Source organism: Myxine glutinosa, chromosome 9, assembly GCF_964187855.1.
Source record: "Myxine glutinosa chromosome 9, kmMyxGlut1.1, whole genome shotgun sequence".
Classification (NCBI taxonomy): Eukaryota; Metazoa; Chordata; class Myxini; order Myxiniformes; family Myxinidae; genus Myxine; species Myxine glutinosa.
In genome coordinates this window covers 129,568,233-129,582,781 of record NC_136269.1, presented here as the reverse complement: position 1 = coordinate 129,582,781, position 14,549 = coordinate 129,568,233, and the positions used below count along the sequence as shown (strand labels likewise).

General features: G+C 45.3%; 1 protein-coding gene across 5 annotated transcripts in view; it reads left to right on the top strand.

Moving 5' to 3' along the window:
- LOC137434937 (RAC-alpha serine/threonine-protein kinase) overlaps positions 1–14,549 on the top strand; it is a 184,658-nt gene that overhangs the window by 58,895 nt on the left and 111,214 nt on the right. The window contains exon 1 of one of the 5 annotated variants that reach the window (XM_078784911.1): positions 8,206–8,349. The exons of the other annotated variants lie outside the window; for them this stretch is intronic. The gene's annotated coding sequence lies outside the window, so the exon portion shown is untranslated. Of the gene's footprint in view, positions 1–8,205; positions 8,350–14,549 lie in introns of those variants that run through there. 5 annotated transcript variants of the gene reach the window in all.

The following is a 14,549-nucleotide window of genomic DNA, read 5'->3' as shown; positions in this document are numbered from 1 at the left end:
TTACCAATTCGTCATCAGTCCCTCCTAGGGAGGGAGAGATGGAATCACCCCAATGTCTCATCCACGTCGTGATGCGTCTCACAAATCCTCACAGCAATTCTCATTTCCTGCACACAGAACAAAGAAAACACAGGTGTGGAGTCATCATCATCACCACAGGTAAGTGGCTGCGTATGGTGCGACAGGTTCATCAATCCTAACTATTTCCTAAATGACTTTATCAACTTTACACTACCCGGGGTCTTTCTCCGGCCAAACCATTGGCCCTCTTACACTATGGGTTCTAAAAACCAATTCCCATTGGCCAAACTGTGGTGCTCTTCAATTTGGGGTCTCACTCCCCCGATTCATCTCCCGGTGCCCTCGCACAATTTCTGGGCTGTGGTGTGTACCTCTCCCAGTGGGTCTACCCACCTGCACACCTCCACCACTGCAGTTGCCTCCGAGCTTACCTGCCCCTCACCCTAACCTAACTACCTGGGGAAGGCCCTCTGGCTCTCTCCCCACTCGGTGCCCTCTCTGGCACTGGGCTACCCGGGTCCGTCCTCCGGATCCTCGGGCCCCATCCACAACTCTACCGGCTCCCAGAGCCCACCTGCGGCCTCACCTGGCCGACATCCTCATAGTGGTGGAGTGCCCAACCAACTACACACACTAACAGGCTACACGCCCAGCCATTTCCACAACACTAATGCACCCATTCACAACACCATTCTGCAACCGCACCACAGATGCCAATATCCAACCACAATTTACCTGTACCCTCTACCTAACACTTACACTACCCGCCCCGGGTACCCGTGAAAAGGGTCCACTCTTCCCCCATCCACACCTTCGCACCATGCACACCACTCCGCACCACTTACTCCAACTCTCTCCACACACCTGTACCTGCACACCTGTGCTCTCATTCTTGGTGCCGCCTGCACCCTTCTCTCCCCAAGCGCATTCGCGCTGATCCACCACACTCACTACTCATCCATTGCTCCACACACCCGTCCAGTTGCACACCTGTGCAATCACACCTGTTCAATTGCACACCTGTGCAATCACACCTGTTCAATTGCACACCTGTGCAATCACACCTGTTCAATCCTCACACACACGGCATCATCTCAGCTAACTACTCCCTTCTGAAACTTGCGCTTCCCAGTCGTCCCTTTAAACTATTGCGCTCCCTCGTCATTATCATCCACACTAATCTACCTGCGTCCCCACTACAGGTATCAGTCACTAACTAAACTTAACGTTACCTAATGTCAATCTCTTCTAGATCCCTACTAATAACCTAACCCACCCGGGCTAGTTTCCACTGCCATCAACCCCATAATCTAGTGCTCCTTTGCCCCCACACATGGGAAGGGTGGCAGGGATACCATCCCACCACATCGGGGGTCTCTCACTACCAATTTTGCACATCAAATTTCAACAAATCAAAAATTTGCCAATCCTACTCATCATCTGCCAATCACTACTGCCAATCCTTGGCCAATCATCAAATTTTGTTTTTCTCCAATTTTGGGTCCAAAACACTAACCTCATCACCCAGTCTACTCACTAATACCTCTCGGTGCGCCAATTCCTGTCCAAAGCCCGGCTTCGTAAAGCCAAGCCATGGATGCGGGTTGTTTGGTGCCAGCGGCTGGATGCGTCCGGCATTCGGTGCAGGGAAGGAGGTTTACCCGGGCCGAGATCCCACGCACCATCTCGGCACGGAGCCATCCCATGGCTCGATCTCGACCTGCCGGAATGCCTCAACAAAAAGTGGTCGCCATGACGACCCTTTCTATCGGGCTGCCCGCTCCGCCTAGTGGAGCACGGACGCGGCCGTTCAAAGCGAGGCCCGGCACGCACCGAGGGCCCGATTCGGCTATAAGTCGTTCTACACTCTACCCCGTCTAACGTCGATGCTTCACCTGGACGCTTACACCCCGCAGCCCGTTCCTGGCTCACACATCCAGCCGTTCCCATTCTCCTCGTACCTTTCCTTACACACCTCGGTACACTCATTCCACTCACAGCCTTGGTCACACACCTGACCACCGAACACTTTGGCACACACTCGTTGGTCGCACACCTCACTAACACACCTCTTCGCGCCCCCTCCTCGGTCACCTCCTCTGTGACAATCACAGGTGTGCCCTCATTCGCACACCCAACCACGTGCCTCACCACCAACTCCAGCGTGCATTCCCACTCACGCTCTACCATTCCAGGTGTGCATCCTTCCATCCCAGGTGTACATCCTCGCTCACCTGTCACAACTAACTCACGCTCCATGTCACTCTCACTACTTTCACCTCCATTCCTGACAGCGCACTCACCCTTACTCTTGACAGCGCACTCTTTCCTCATGCACCTGTCCGTCACACACCTTTCTCGCGCACACTCTCCCGTTACACCCTCTGTAACACTCACCACAGGTGTGCATTCTTCCTTGCCTTTGACAGCGCACTCTTTCCCCATGCACCTGTCCGTCATACACCTTTCTCGCGCACACTCTCCCGTTACACCCTCTGTAACACTCACCACAGGTGGACACTCTTCCTTACTTCTGACAGCGCACTCTTTCCTCATGCACCCGTCCGTCACACACCTTTCTCGCGCACACCTTTCTCGCGCACACTCTCCCGTCACACCCTCTGTAACACTTACCACACCGCGCTTCCATGTGCCCCCTCGCACACGCGCTACGACCGACTCACTCTTGCCAGCACACTCACTCCTTGGCACGCACTTTTTCCTCACACACCCCAGAGTCGGACTTCCTCGCACACCTCCTTTTTCGCACACCAGACCTGTCGCACACTTCACCAACGGCCTCTCACGAACACCCGGGTCCATCTCGACCCCCACGCTTCTTAAATCCCCTGGCGCATCATACGCACGACCATATTGGTCCCCACTTACACCGGGTCCTCTTCCTCTTCGCTTCTCCTCCATCACCTGCGAATCCCTCATCCGGTTAATGAGCACATCATCACGATCCAAACACAGACTTTGGACCAATTCTTTTATCTCCTCTTTTATCTCTTTGTTATCCCCTCTCCGTCGCTTCTTAATTTCGCTCATCCCTTCTTCCACTTCTTCTAGTTTCTGCTTCACCTCTTTTATTCCCCGGTACGTCTCCTCAAGCTCATCCTCTAAGGCTACCTTGACCGTTTCCATGTGCGTCCTCACCTGCCGGTCCTTCGTTTCCATTACCTCTATCACCTCGTCCAACCTCGTTGTCAGTCCCTCACGTACCATCTGACATTCCCTCTTCGTCGCTACCACGTCATTTTTTTAGGTCATTTTGTGTCGCTTTTAAACCTCCTATTACCGCTGTGTTCTTCTTTACCTGGTCCGTTAGTTCTTTTTGTCCCTCCGTCAGCTGTTCCACCTCCTGCGTAAGGTCCTCTATGCCCCCTTGCAATTTTACAGTCCCCTTTCTCACCTCCTTCTCCATGTGCTCCTTACAGTGCCTCACCTCCTCGCGCACTCCTCCGACCTCCTCACTCACTCCTCTTCTGATCGCCTCTCCCATCACTTGCATCTCCTGCCCAGATGCCACCCTCATCTGCTCCATTTCCTCCCTGTGAGCATCCAGTTTAGTTTCTACCCCCATTCTGACCCCCTCTATCTGCTGCCCCATTTGGTTAACTTCCCTTTCCGCTTGGTCCCTCATGTCCCTCAATTTGCCTTCCATACTGTTTTCTAACCCCTCTAACCCATTTTTCACTCCCTCTATCTGATTCTCCTGGGCAGCCATTCTATTTTCTACCCCCATTAACCCATTTTTCACTTCTTTTATCCCGTTGTCTAACCCCTCAAATTTCTTGTCTAACTCCTTAAAATTATTGTCTAACCCCTCAAATTTGTCGTCTAACTTCCCAAATTTCTTGTCTAATCCCTTAAAATTATTGTCTAACCCCTCACCGGTACCCCTCGCTTCGTCCCTCATTACCCCCATTTGGTTTCCCATTACCCCCATTTGGCCCTCTAATCGCTCACTATCAGCCCTCAATCCCACAATTTGGTTTCCCAATTGCTGACTATTAGCCCTCATCTCGTCCTTCATTTCTTCACCCGACTTAACCATAAAGGCCTTTATTTGTTCCATAAATAGGCCCCAATCCATCGGCGGCGCTACCACGGTCACGGGCGCGGTGACCAGCGAGGCGCCATTTTGTGCGTCTGCTACCCTCGCTGCTTCGCTCTCCTCCTGTCCCTCATGTCCCTCAATTTGGTCCTGGACCGACCCTGCCTCACTCTCCCCTACCGGACCCCAGCTGTCTTGATCCGCCATAGCGCGACTTTCAAAATTCGGGTTTTTATTTTCGTATAACAAAATCAAATTTCGCCGTTATAATTTCGCGCGGGAAACGCGCTCCGAATCGATTCTAATTGTTACAAATTTGGGCCTAATAAATTTAGTCCCGGGTTCGAATTCCACTCCTCGACACCAATTGTTACAGACGTGGCTTAGATGTTATTTACCGAGCGGTTTTGGTATGACCACGTCTGCACAAGTTACCCGATTATACCCGAACGTTGACTAATCGCGCTACGCTAGATCAATGAAGGAAAAGACACACAGCTGGGATTCAAATGACACGACACCAGGGTTCAGTTCTCAAGACCTCCGGAGGAGGTTATATTGTTACGGAAGGTTAGATTACAACTACAAGAGGGACAGCATAGTAAGATAAGCACTTAGACACACTCTTATATTATTCCCAACAGACGACAGATAAACGGGACAAAAGGCTGACTCACACGGGGATTGATTGCAAGGAAAGCGGGTATCGATGGCTCAAGGTGCACTCTTGGCTCAAGGACAGGGTCGACCCGGTCCGGTCCAGAGATGCGGGAGGTTTCACAGCGCTCGAGGTGGCGTCTTGTCGTCTCAAGCTGGGGGCGCATCTGATCTCACATCCGGTGAGTCGCTTCGTATATCCGGCGGGGAGTGACACGCCCTCGGCTCGTTAGCTCCGCCTCGTGGAATCGGCACGTTGCTTCTCATTGGGTGCGTGCGGGGGGGGGGTTACCGGCTCCGCCCTTGACGAGGAGCTGACAAGGAGCCCCTTCGTGGTAACCCCGTGGAGCGCATGGTCCGGAGCGCATTGTCAATGGCGGCTAACCGAGCCGGTGTGATGACGCACACTCCCCCCGCGCAGCGTCGTTGTTGTTGTAATTGTTGTTGTAGTTGTAGTTGTTGTTGTTGTTGTTGTTGTTGTTTGGGGAAGAAGATGGAAGGAGGTATGGGAAAGGTCCTAAACTCAATACTGGTGCCATATAATCACATTCTGGTGCAACGAAGAGTCATAATTAATGGAAAGGAGTCCTTAACTGACATAGACTAAGAATAACTAGCAAGATGTCCGAAAGTTGTCTACGTGAGATGCGGTGGACCTGGGCACGACATTTAATGGGGGAAAAAGGGGAAGGTCGGCTCTACTGATTGTTGTTTACAGACAATGGGACTAGGGAATGGGGGATTGGGGATAGTTGGGGAGTATTGGGGAAATAGGGGAATATTTACAAGCGGATATGGAGGCCAAATTCCATATTCGCAACAATATATACTGAACAGCAAAAGAAACGTCAGTCAGAATCAATATTTTGGAGTCTTTATTTTCAAGTCATAGACAACACGAATTGAGATTTAGGATCAACATGAAACATTACAGGTATGGTCACCACAGTTCAAACAATAATGTGAAATGTTCTGAATAAGAAAAACACAAGACCAGGTGAGAACAAGGGAGGTCAAAATCAGTATCTTGTGTGACCCGCTTGAGCGTTGATGACAGCCATACATCGTCTGTACATGGAGTGGATTAATCGGTTGACGAAGGCATTGGTCACTTGGGCCCACCCTCTGAGAAACGCCTGACTGAGTTGAGCTGCAGTTGTCGGCCTTGGTCGAACGTCATTCAGTCTTCTTTGAACCTTGTCCCACAAGTGCTCTATCGGGTTTAAATCGGGGCTGAGCACAGGACAGTGCATGGTTTGGATGCCATTCTGTTGCAGGAAGTCCTTTGCTGCTCTGGCAGTGTGGGCACGGGCGTTGTCCTGCTGGAAGACATGATTTCCGTGACGTCCAAAATGTGGCACAACGTGAGGTCTGAGGACTTGATCGATGTAGCGAGCAGCTGTGACACCATTGCCTCTTCCTGGACCAATATTCTGGAACACCACAGGACCGACTTTGTGATGGAGAGCAATAGCACCCCATACCCTGATGTTTGGACCACCCCACGAGTCTCTTTCCATCACACAGTCATCTGAGTAGTGTTCCCCACGTCTACGCCAAACTCTCACTCTGCCATCTGCCGTGGAAACGCAGTATCGGCTTTCCTCTGAGAAAAGAACAGTTCTCCACTGCTGGTAACGCCAATTTTGATGCTGTGTGGCCCACTGAAGTCGGTCACGGCAGTGTCGAGCTGTAAGAATGGGTCAACGATACGGCCTGTGACAACGGACATCCCTGTTCTTCAAACGTCGACGGACTGTATCACTACTAATGTGTCCCTGGTGGGTTCCAACTGTTTGTCTTGCAGTTTCTGTAGCCCTGGTAAAGCGATCTTGGATGTGATGACGCACAATCTGTCGATCCTGTCGTGGTGTTGTTACCCTCGGTCTGCCACTGCGTGGGTGGTCATCGGTGCTGTTGGTGGCCTGGTATCGTTCCTGGAACCTGTAGATGGTTCTCACGTTGACATGGAAAGCATTGGCAACTATTCGTGCAGTCTGTCCAGCATGCAATCTTCCAATAGCCTAGTCTCTCTGAATCCTCGTATGTCTGGGCATGGCGCTGGCATCGAAACACGAATGATGAACACACGTTTTGGGGTGCCTTTTTTAGGGAAAGTCACAAGGAGACGCACGTGCATTTTGATTTTCATGGGAATCATGCACGACTTTGTACCATGGTCATTTTTTTGCCTGCGTTTTGGTGACCTGTTTTTATCCACGTGTGCACCACTGTCGGTAGTTAGGATTAAATTTAGATACAGACTAATGTAAATAACGAGATATCTAAACGAAATGCATTGATATTTCTATGGGAAATGTTCAGGAATTATTTTTATGAAGTGACGTTTCTATTGCTGTTCAGTATATATATATATATGTATATATATATATATATATATATATATATATATATATATATATATATATATATATATGTATATATATATATATATATATATATATATATATATATATATATATATATATATATATACATATCCTCAGACATCTCGTACCGATTATGCAAGAAGTCAATTGCAGATAAATAGACACGACTATTTCATTAGATGTAAACACGTCGTGTTTCTCTGAAGCTTTTCTCCATTTGTTTTCTTTTATTATTATTTTTTAAACAGAGTTTTTATTGTTCTTGCTATAAAGTATTACAACCTCATTTTGCCTAGATCGCCTGGTTTCTTTGCACCTGCTTTCAAACCTGCAACTTTCGCCACATAATCTGCCACTGTTATAAAGGGGGCCGCGAGTACGATAATAAAGTCAGGTCTGAATGCCTGAATGTCACAGCTGTGTTCTCTGTATTGCTATCAGCAGAGGGATGTCAAAGTAAAATGTTTTTCCACAACAAGTGGAACAAAAATTGAGCTTAAATTAAATCCACATTGGAAATATAAGTACAGTATGTTCTAAACCAGAGATATCCAAAAGAAAACAGGTTCTATACTTTATAAATACATTATTTACTAAAATAAAAATATTGCGTTCTTTAGTAACGTAAAATGAGAATAAAACATAAAGACAAAGTGTATTTGTATACCGTATATTTAATTTACACGGGAGCCCTGGCTGGCATGGCCTTGCTTTTGCATTGAACATGTGTGAGCAGATAAAAATCTGTCTAATGCCCTTTTTTGGCTGATTAAAAACTAAAAAAACAATTGCTTTTGGACACATGTGGGTACCCAGCTGTAGCTGTATGAAGCTGCGCCCACAACGTAGTTTTCACAGGAAGACCTTTTCTAACCAACTCGGAAGACGGATATATACCTTGAGTAAAACACCAATTGGAATTTCCATTACCATCATGTGTGGCTCTTGGAAGGAGGGGAGGATGAACGGGAATATACTGCTTTTTCTTTTATATAATGAAGCAATTACTGCGAATTCTACCTCCTGACCTGTTTTGAGTCTTATTCACCCTGGTTTGTCTGTTTGTCTGTCTGCGAGCAGGATATCTCTAGGTTGGGTGTGTGACAAGGATGAATTAATTAGATTTGGGTGAAGATCTGGATCGGGATCTGAGAATTTTTACCCCGTAGCCTGTAGGGCAATGCTGTCTGGAACAGCCCCACAAACGTGCACCAATCAGAGGTAAGGATCTGGTCACATGACAGGGGTCAGCATTTAGTAACCATAACAGTTGCATATTTTACTAAAAGGAAATATAATAACCTTCTGTGGAATGTTTTGGGGTCCCAGCGGGCATCGTAAGGTAGGTGGGAGGTTTCAGAAATCCCTCAATACAATTATGATTTTGGAATGCGATCGACACGGACCTTGCTCCCAAATCCAGAAGTGAACAGATGATAACGGTTCGCTGGTTTGATATCTCAATACAATCGTGATTTTACATTATATTTTGATCTATTAACACAATAGTATTCATTTGTGATTTTGTGATGAATGATGCTGTTTGGAATCAAAATAATGATTAGAATGAAAATATAGAGTGAAATATATATAATATTGAGTTTAAAGCAGAATGAGGAAATGACGTAAGGGTTTCCATCCGTGACATTTGCAGATTCCCCATTTGCAATTTCGCCATTGATTCGATAGAGCAACATTCAGACTTGGTACGTTTTTTTGTGCTCGTCCTTCACAAACTGCTGTGTCAATGCCTGACGTTTGACTGAAGGTGGCACAGGAGTGTGGAATTTATTGGTTCATTGTTTGCCATTCGCCGTTTTTTTACTCGTCATTCATGAACCCAAATATATATATATATATATATACATACACACACATAAACGATGACCGAGGTGGAAAGTACAGAGGAACACAGTGAGTGACAAAATCCTGAGCCATTGGCTTATTTATTATTGTTTTGCCAAATTATTTTCTCGTCTTTTCCTTGAGGTGTGTTCATTCCATTCCCATGGCAAACACTACTTTTGCAACTCCATGTATAACCGCAGTGGCTTTGTGGGTGTTTGAACATAGCAGCAGCTTTGCACTCTTGAGCAAGAATAAACCCACTGAGAAATACATTGACATGTTTCTAAGCCAATGGTGATGTTTTGTGGATGGTTGTGGCATTTGCACTTACCAATCATTTGAATCTTGCTCTGTTCTCATTGGGTGAATGGGTGCTGTGACCTATTCTTTTCAAACACTTGAAAATCCCTCTTACATGAATCTGAGAAAATTCCAATCCTGTGTTAACAAGAAACACCTCTGTAAAATTTTTCACCCCCGCTGATGACGTCATTGGCATCTTCTCTAAACTGGTTTTCAGGAATTTGCTTCTGGATTGTTAAAACTACTTGAAAGAATTGATCAATTACCAAACTTTTGAGGTAAACAGGAAGTCTAAACTACAGTGGTGTTACTTTCCTCTTGGTTGGCAGGATAGCTGAGAGGTATGCAGACTCGGCTCTGAGTGGTATGGCCTGGGTTTGAATCGCGGCCCAGCTATAAATCTGCCATCCTAGTAGGGTGATGTATCAATGTGTGTGCCGTCCCACAGATGAATGTTAAACTCAGCGTCCCATCTGCAGGCATTAGTTAGTGGACGTTAAAGATCCCACAGTGTCTTTCGTGAATAGTAGGTGAACTATTACCGGCACAATGAACAAATTACAAATTCCTGCGCTGACCGACAGAGGGCACTGCTTCAGTGGCAGAGCTGCGATAACAGCAATGATGCAACCAGCGGCATACAAAATGAATGAACTTTCTCTTTTACAGCCTCTCAGGATAATGGGCCTTTGATATATTACATGTGGGCCAATAACATTATAAGGCATTCGTGAAGTACTTTGACAATGATTGAAAGAGATGGCCAGATAATGGAGAGCAAGGGACAGTCCGAGTTCTGTCAATTCAGGAATTTCCACTTTTTTACTCAAAATTGCTTTATAGGCAAAGTTTATTTTAATTTTAATACCAGTGGCGCTGTCATGCTAAGAACCTAGGCCTAGACCTACATTGTTACCTCTGCCACTGAATCGCGGTTAAGTATTCACCCCTGTTTGCTTGTTTGTTTGTCTGTCTGTTTGTGAGCAGGTGTCTCATAAAGTTGTGGACGGATTCGTGCAAAACTTTGTGAGCAGGTTGGGTGTGTGACAAGGACGAATTATTTCGATTTTGGTGAAGATCCGGATCTGGATCTAGATACGAGATATTTTAAGTCATTCTTCACCATTGAAGGATTGCGTCAAAAACGATATATAGCAGGATATCTCAAAAAGTTATGGACAGATTCGGACAAAACTTGGTGGATGAGTTTGGTAGGTGATAAGAACATGCCGATTAGGTTTTGGTTCACTTCTGGATGTAGATCTTGGCCTATCAGTGGGCTACAAAATGTAAACAGCCTGGTCTCCACCAATGATGAGCTCCACCGAGTATAATAATAATAATAATAATGGTATGAGCTCTACCGAATGCTGTGCTAGTTCCCTCTAGAAATACACTTCAAATTAATAATCCCAACAATGGACATGAAGATAAAACTAAAAATTCCACCAATTAAAGTGCCGTCTAAACGGTAATTAAAAGAGAATACATGATTTATTTTTCTGTTAAATTCCCAAAATACCAGTTGTTGCAATTGTTGGCCTGCACCCAGTTGCTCAAAGCTCGGATAAGCACTATCCTGTGGATAAATTACTTATCGTGTGGATAAAATTTCCAAAGTTTTCCATACAGGGTGGCCTGGAAGTTCCTACCCTGGTGAAGTCAAACAAATCTGCAGGTGCAAATCTACTTCATACAAGTCATACAAAATACTTTAAAATGGTACTGCTTCCTCACTTGATGATGAATGTTCGCTTAGTTAACCATCGGATAAGAATTTTAACCTCAGGATAGGTTTTATCCTGTGGTTAAATTATCCGAATTTGGAGCAACCGGGGTCCGATTACGTTTAATTATCAAGAAACGGTTTTTTTTTTACCTTTATAGAAACGTCTCATACCTGTCTCAGCAATTTCAGCATCGGCATATCGTTTATGTATATCTATTGATACCAGACGAGCTTTGTTAATAGGAACAAAAAAAGAAAGAAATCTTAAAACAACTACGACACGACTGGATTATTTGAGCAAGAGTTGAAGTTTATGTGACTGTCATAACAAAGCATCAGAATAACATGCATGATATTATACGTTTAGCAATTGTTTTTAATGCCACATATGATATCAATGATTCATCAAAACGTGACGGTTATAAAACATTCGAAAACAATACGGGCATGGGTCAATCGGCTTGGGACATGCAGGAGATCTTTTCCTGTTTGTTCATTCCCTTGCTTATTGTGGCCAACTGTTGCCACGCTGCACCCCAAGCAGTTCACACCCTCGCTCCAACACGAGCCTCGATCTTGTTTAAAAAATAAAATGTTTGCCTGGATCATCGGAACAATTTCATCGGGAAATGCTCTTTTTGTACAAGATTGTGCAAGACAAATGTTATACTGAATTTCTACATGATTCCTGTCGAATAATGCGCAAGTTTTGGGTAATCTGCTGTTGTTGTTATCGTTATTGCGGTTGTTGTCGAATGGGATTACATTCTGACTTCAGCTGGCTAGTTGCATCATTACTGAGCTGCTGCTGTCCCGATGATACACTACCCCAGGTACATTCAGCCAGGAATTAGCAATTAGTTCCAGGATGCCTAGAGATAAATTGCCTACTATTCAAGAAAGACTAGACTCAGTGGCATAATAGTTAGAGCTTCGGCTCCAGGTCTGGGAGGTCAGCTTTTCAAACCCGGGCCGAGTCATACCAAAGACTTGAAAAATGGTACGTGCTGCTTCCTTGCTTGACACTCAGCATTTGAAACAATAGAGCACGGACAATCCCCATTGGTTGGTATCATCCGGGAGGAAGAATTTCCACCTTGAGAAATGTCCCGCTTGTGCGGTGAGAAAAGCGGTGCCATTATTGTGACATTGCTGATATCCAGAGTACCCCGGGAAGTGATTGCACTCCCCTCATGCTCAGTGGCTGTATTAGTTTCGTCCAGCATTCCTGTATTGTGTCTCCTGTATTTATCTGCATGTCCATGTGTGAGATGTGTGTGGCAGCTCCACCGCGAGCCCTGTTAAAAACACACACTGTGGGATATTTTACCGTCCACCAACTAATGCCGGTAAACTGGACGCCCTGTCTCACGTCCATCCGAGCAACGGCAGACACATTGTTGCCTCGCCCTGCCTGCAAAACACAACGATGACAGTTTCTACCCGGATTGACATTCAAACCAAGACTAGATAGTTCAGAGGTGAGTGAGTGTGCACACCTCTTGACTACCATGACAGCCACCAGAATGTAGAGTAACTTAAGAAGCAACAAAATGACAAAGCTCTGTCTCACAAGAGGAGCTCTGAGCTCTCATAATACTAAAACATTGATGCAAAAGTACATAATATTTCCTTCAAAACCCAAAGCTCAGCCATGTACTTAACCAAGAAACAATTCATATACATGAACAGGCAGTCCCCGGGTTACGAACGAGTTCCGTTTTTAAGTCTTTCTGTAAGTCGAATTTGTATGTAAGTCGGAACAGTTACGTACGGTTCACATCTAGTGTCAATTAGTCAAGTGTTTGTCTTAGTATATAGTATGTATTTTACCTAAAACATCTATAGGTATAAAAAACATGAAAGAAACATTTCTTAAACTGTTTAGATAGAAAAGAAAAGATAATGATTAAAGGTTAACACCTACTCTCGTTCCAATTGATGTCTTGCAAACCATGAAACGCTCATACCTTGATATATCTCTCCGAGATGATGGGCATGGTGTTGGAGAGGATGGGCCTGGTGTTGGAGAGGATTGACCTGGTGCTGGAGAGGATGGACCTGGTGCTGGTCAATTTTCTTAAAGTAAACATCAAGGGTGGCTTGAACAGAGCTTTTCTCATATTTCTGTCTACCGCTCCCCTTCTTGTATACTTTGTGTGTCTGTTTGATTTTTTTTCTGTGTGATAAATGTTAGCTCTTTCACGAGCCTCGATTCTGTATACAACCCAAAAAAAAAAAGATTTATTTATTTATTTATTTATTTAAATAATAGGCTTTACGGAGGTCGGTTCGTAAGTACGGGCGTTCGTAAGTCGGGCGTTCGTAACCCGGGGACTGCCTGTACTAAGAAACAAATAACAAATTTTTCCTCTTTCTTTTTTTGCAAAAATAATTTTATGTGATCGTCACATCTTCATTCGTTCTCTGAAGCCAGCGTCAACAAAGCTTAATCATCGCAAAATTCCTGAGCTCTTTGTATCATGTTATCAAATATGTTTGTTATCAACTATAAAAAGCCTGTGCTTCCTCAGCCATTAAAAAGAAAGAAAATGAAAGCTGGAGAAACAGAAGATTTATCAGTAAGATAGAAGGAAATTGAAGAAGGAAGGTTTTTCTGATCGCAAACATTCCATGAAACATCTAAAGCCGCCACCCCCATCAATTGACAAAAAAAAAAAAACATTTAGTCTTTACAAACCACGATGCACGCTTTTAAGGAAGCAAAACAAAACATTTCAGAATCATTGGAATCTCCCACGATGAAGCTATCTCTGGGGGCCTTTCACTCACTCACCGCAGGCAGGTAGGTGGTCTTTCTGTCTTCTACCGACTCCTCTCCGGCCTTGCTCCCCCAGCTCTCTCTGTGCTCTGTCCCCCAAATATTCCTACAGGTCGCACAAGATCTGCCAGCCACCCTATGATGGTTAAACTGCCGAAATCTCGGCTCTCTGCTCACCTTCACTCTTTCATTCCTCTTTTCTCCCGCCTCTGGAACAAACTCCCACACTCACTTCAATCACACTCCTCCCTCCAGGTCTTCAAAACAGCTGTTCACCACCATCTCTTATCTTCCCCCATCCAAAACCTTGATCTTTTCTACCCTCACTAATTCACCCCAGATCCACCTTGTTTGAAATTCCAACTTCTTTCCTGGAAGTCTTGGCAGTGTCCATATGTTTTATACCTCTCCCACCCCCCCCCTCCTTCCCATGCCTCCCCCCCAAAGCCCTCTCCCTCCCACAGTTCTCTCGATGTCTCCATGTCTCTCGGTCCCTGCTCTCAAATGTTGTGTTTGTGTCCTTCCCCCTCTCTCCCCATCTTGTCTACCGCTCCCGATGTTATTTGTTTTGTGTGTCTGTTTGTCTTTCTGTGTGATTAATGTTCGCTCTTTCACGAGCCTCGATCTTGTATAAAAAAAAAAAAAAAAAAAAAAAAAAAAAAACGTGATTGTATGCATGGGTTTTCAAAAAAATAATGTGAGAAAACTATGTGATTACAACAATGTGTGCAATCACGTCGATGCGTCCCACTAAATCTA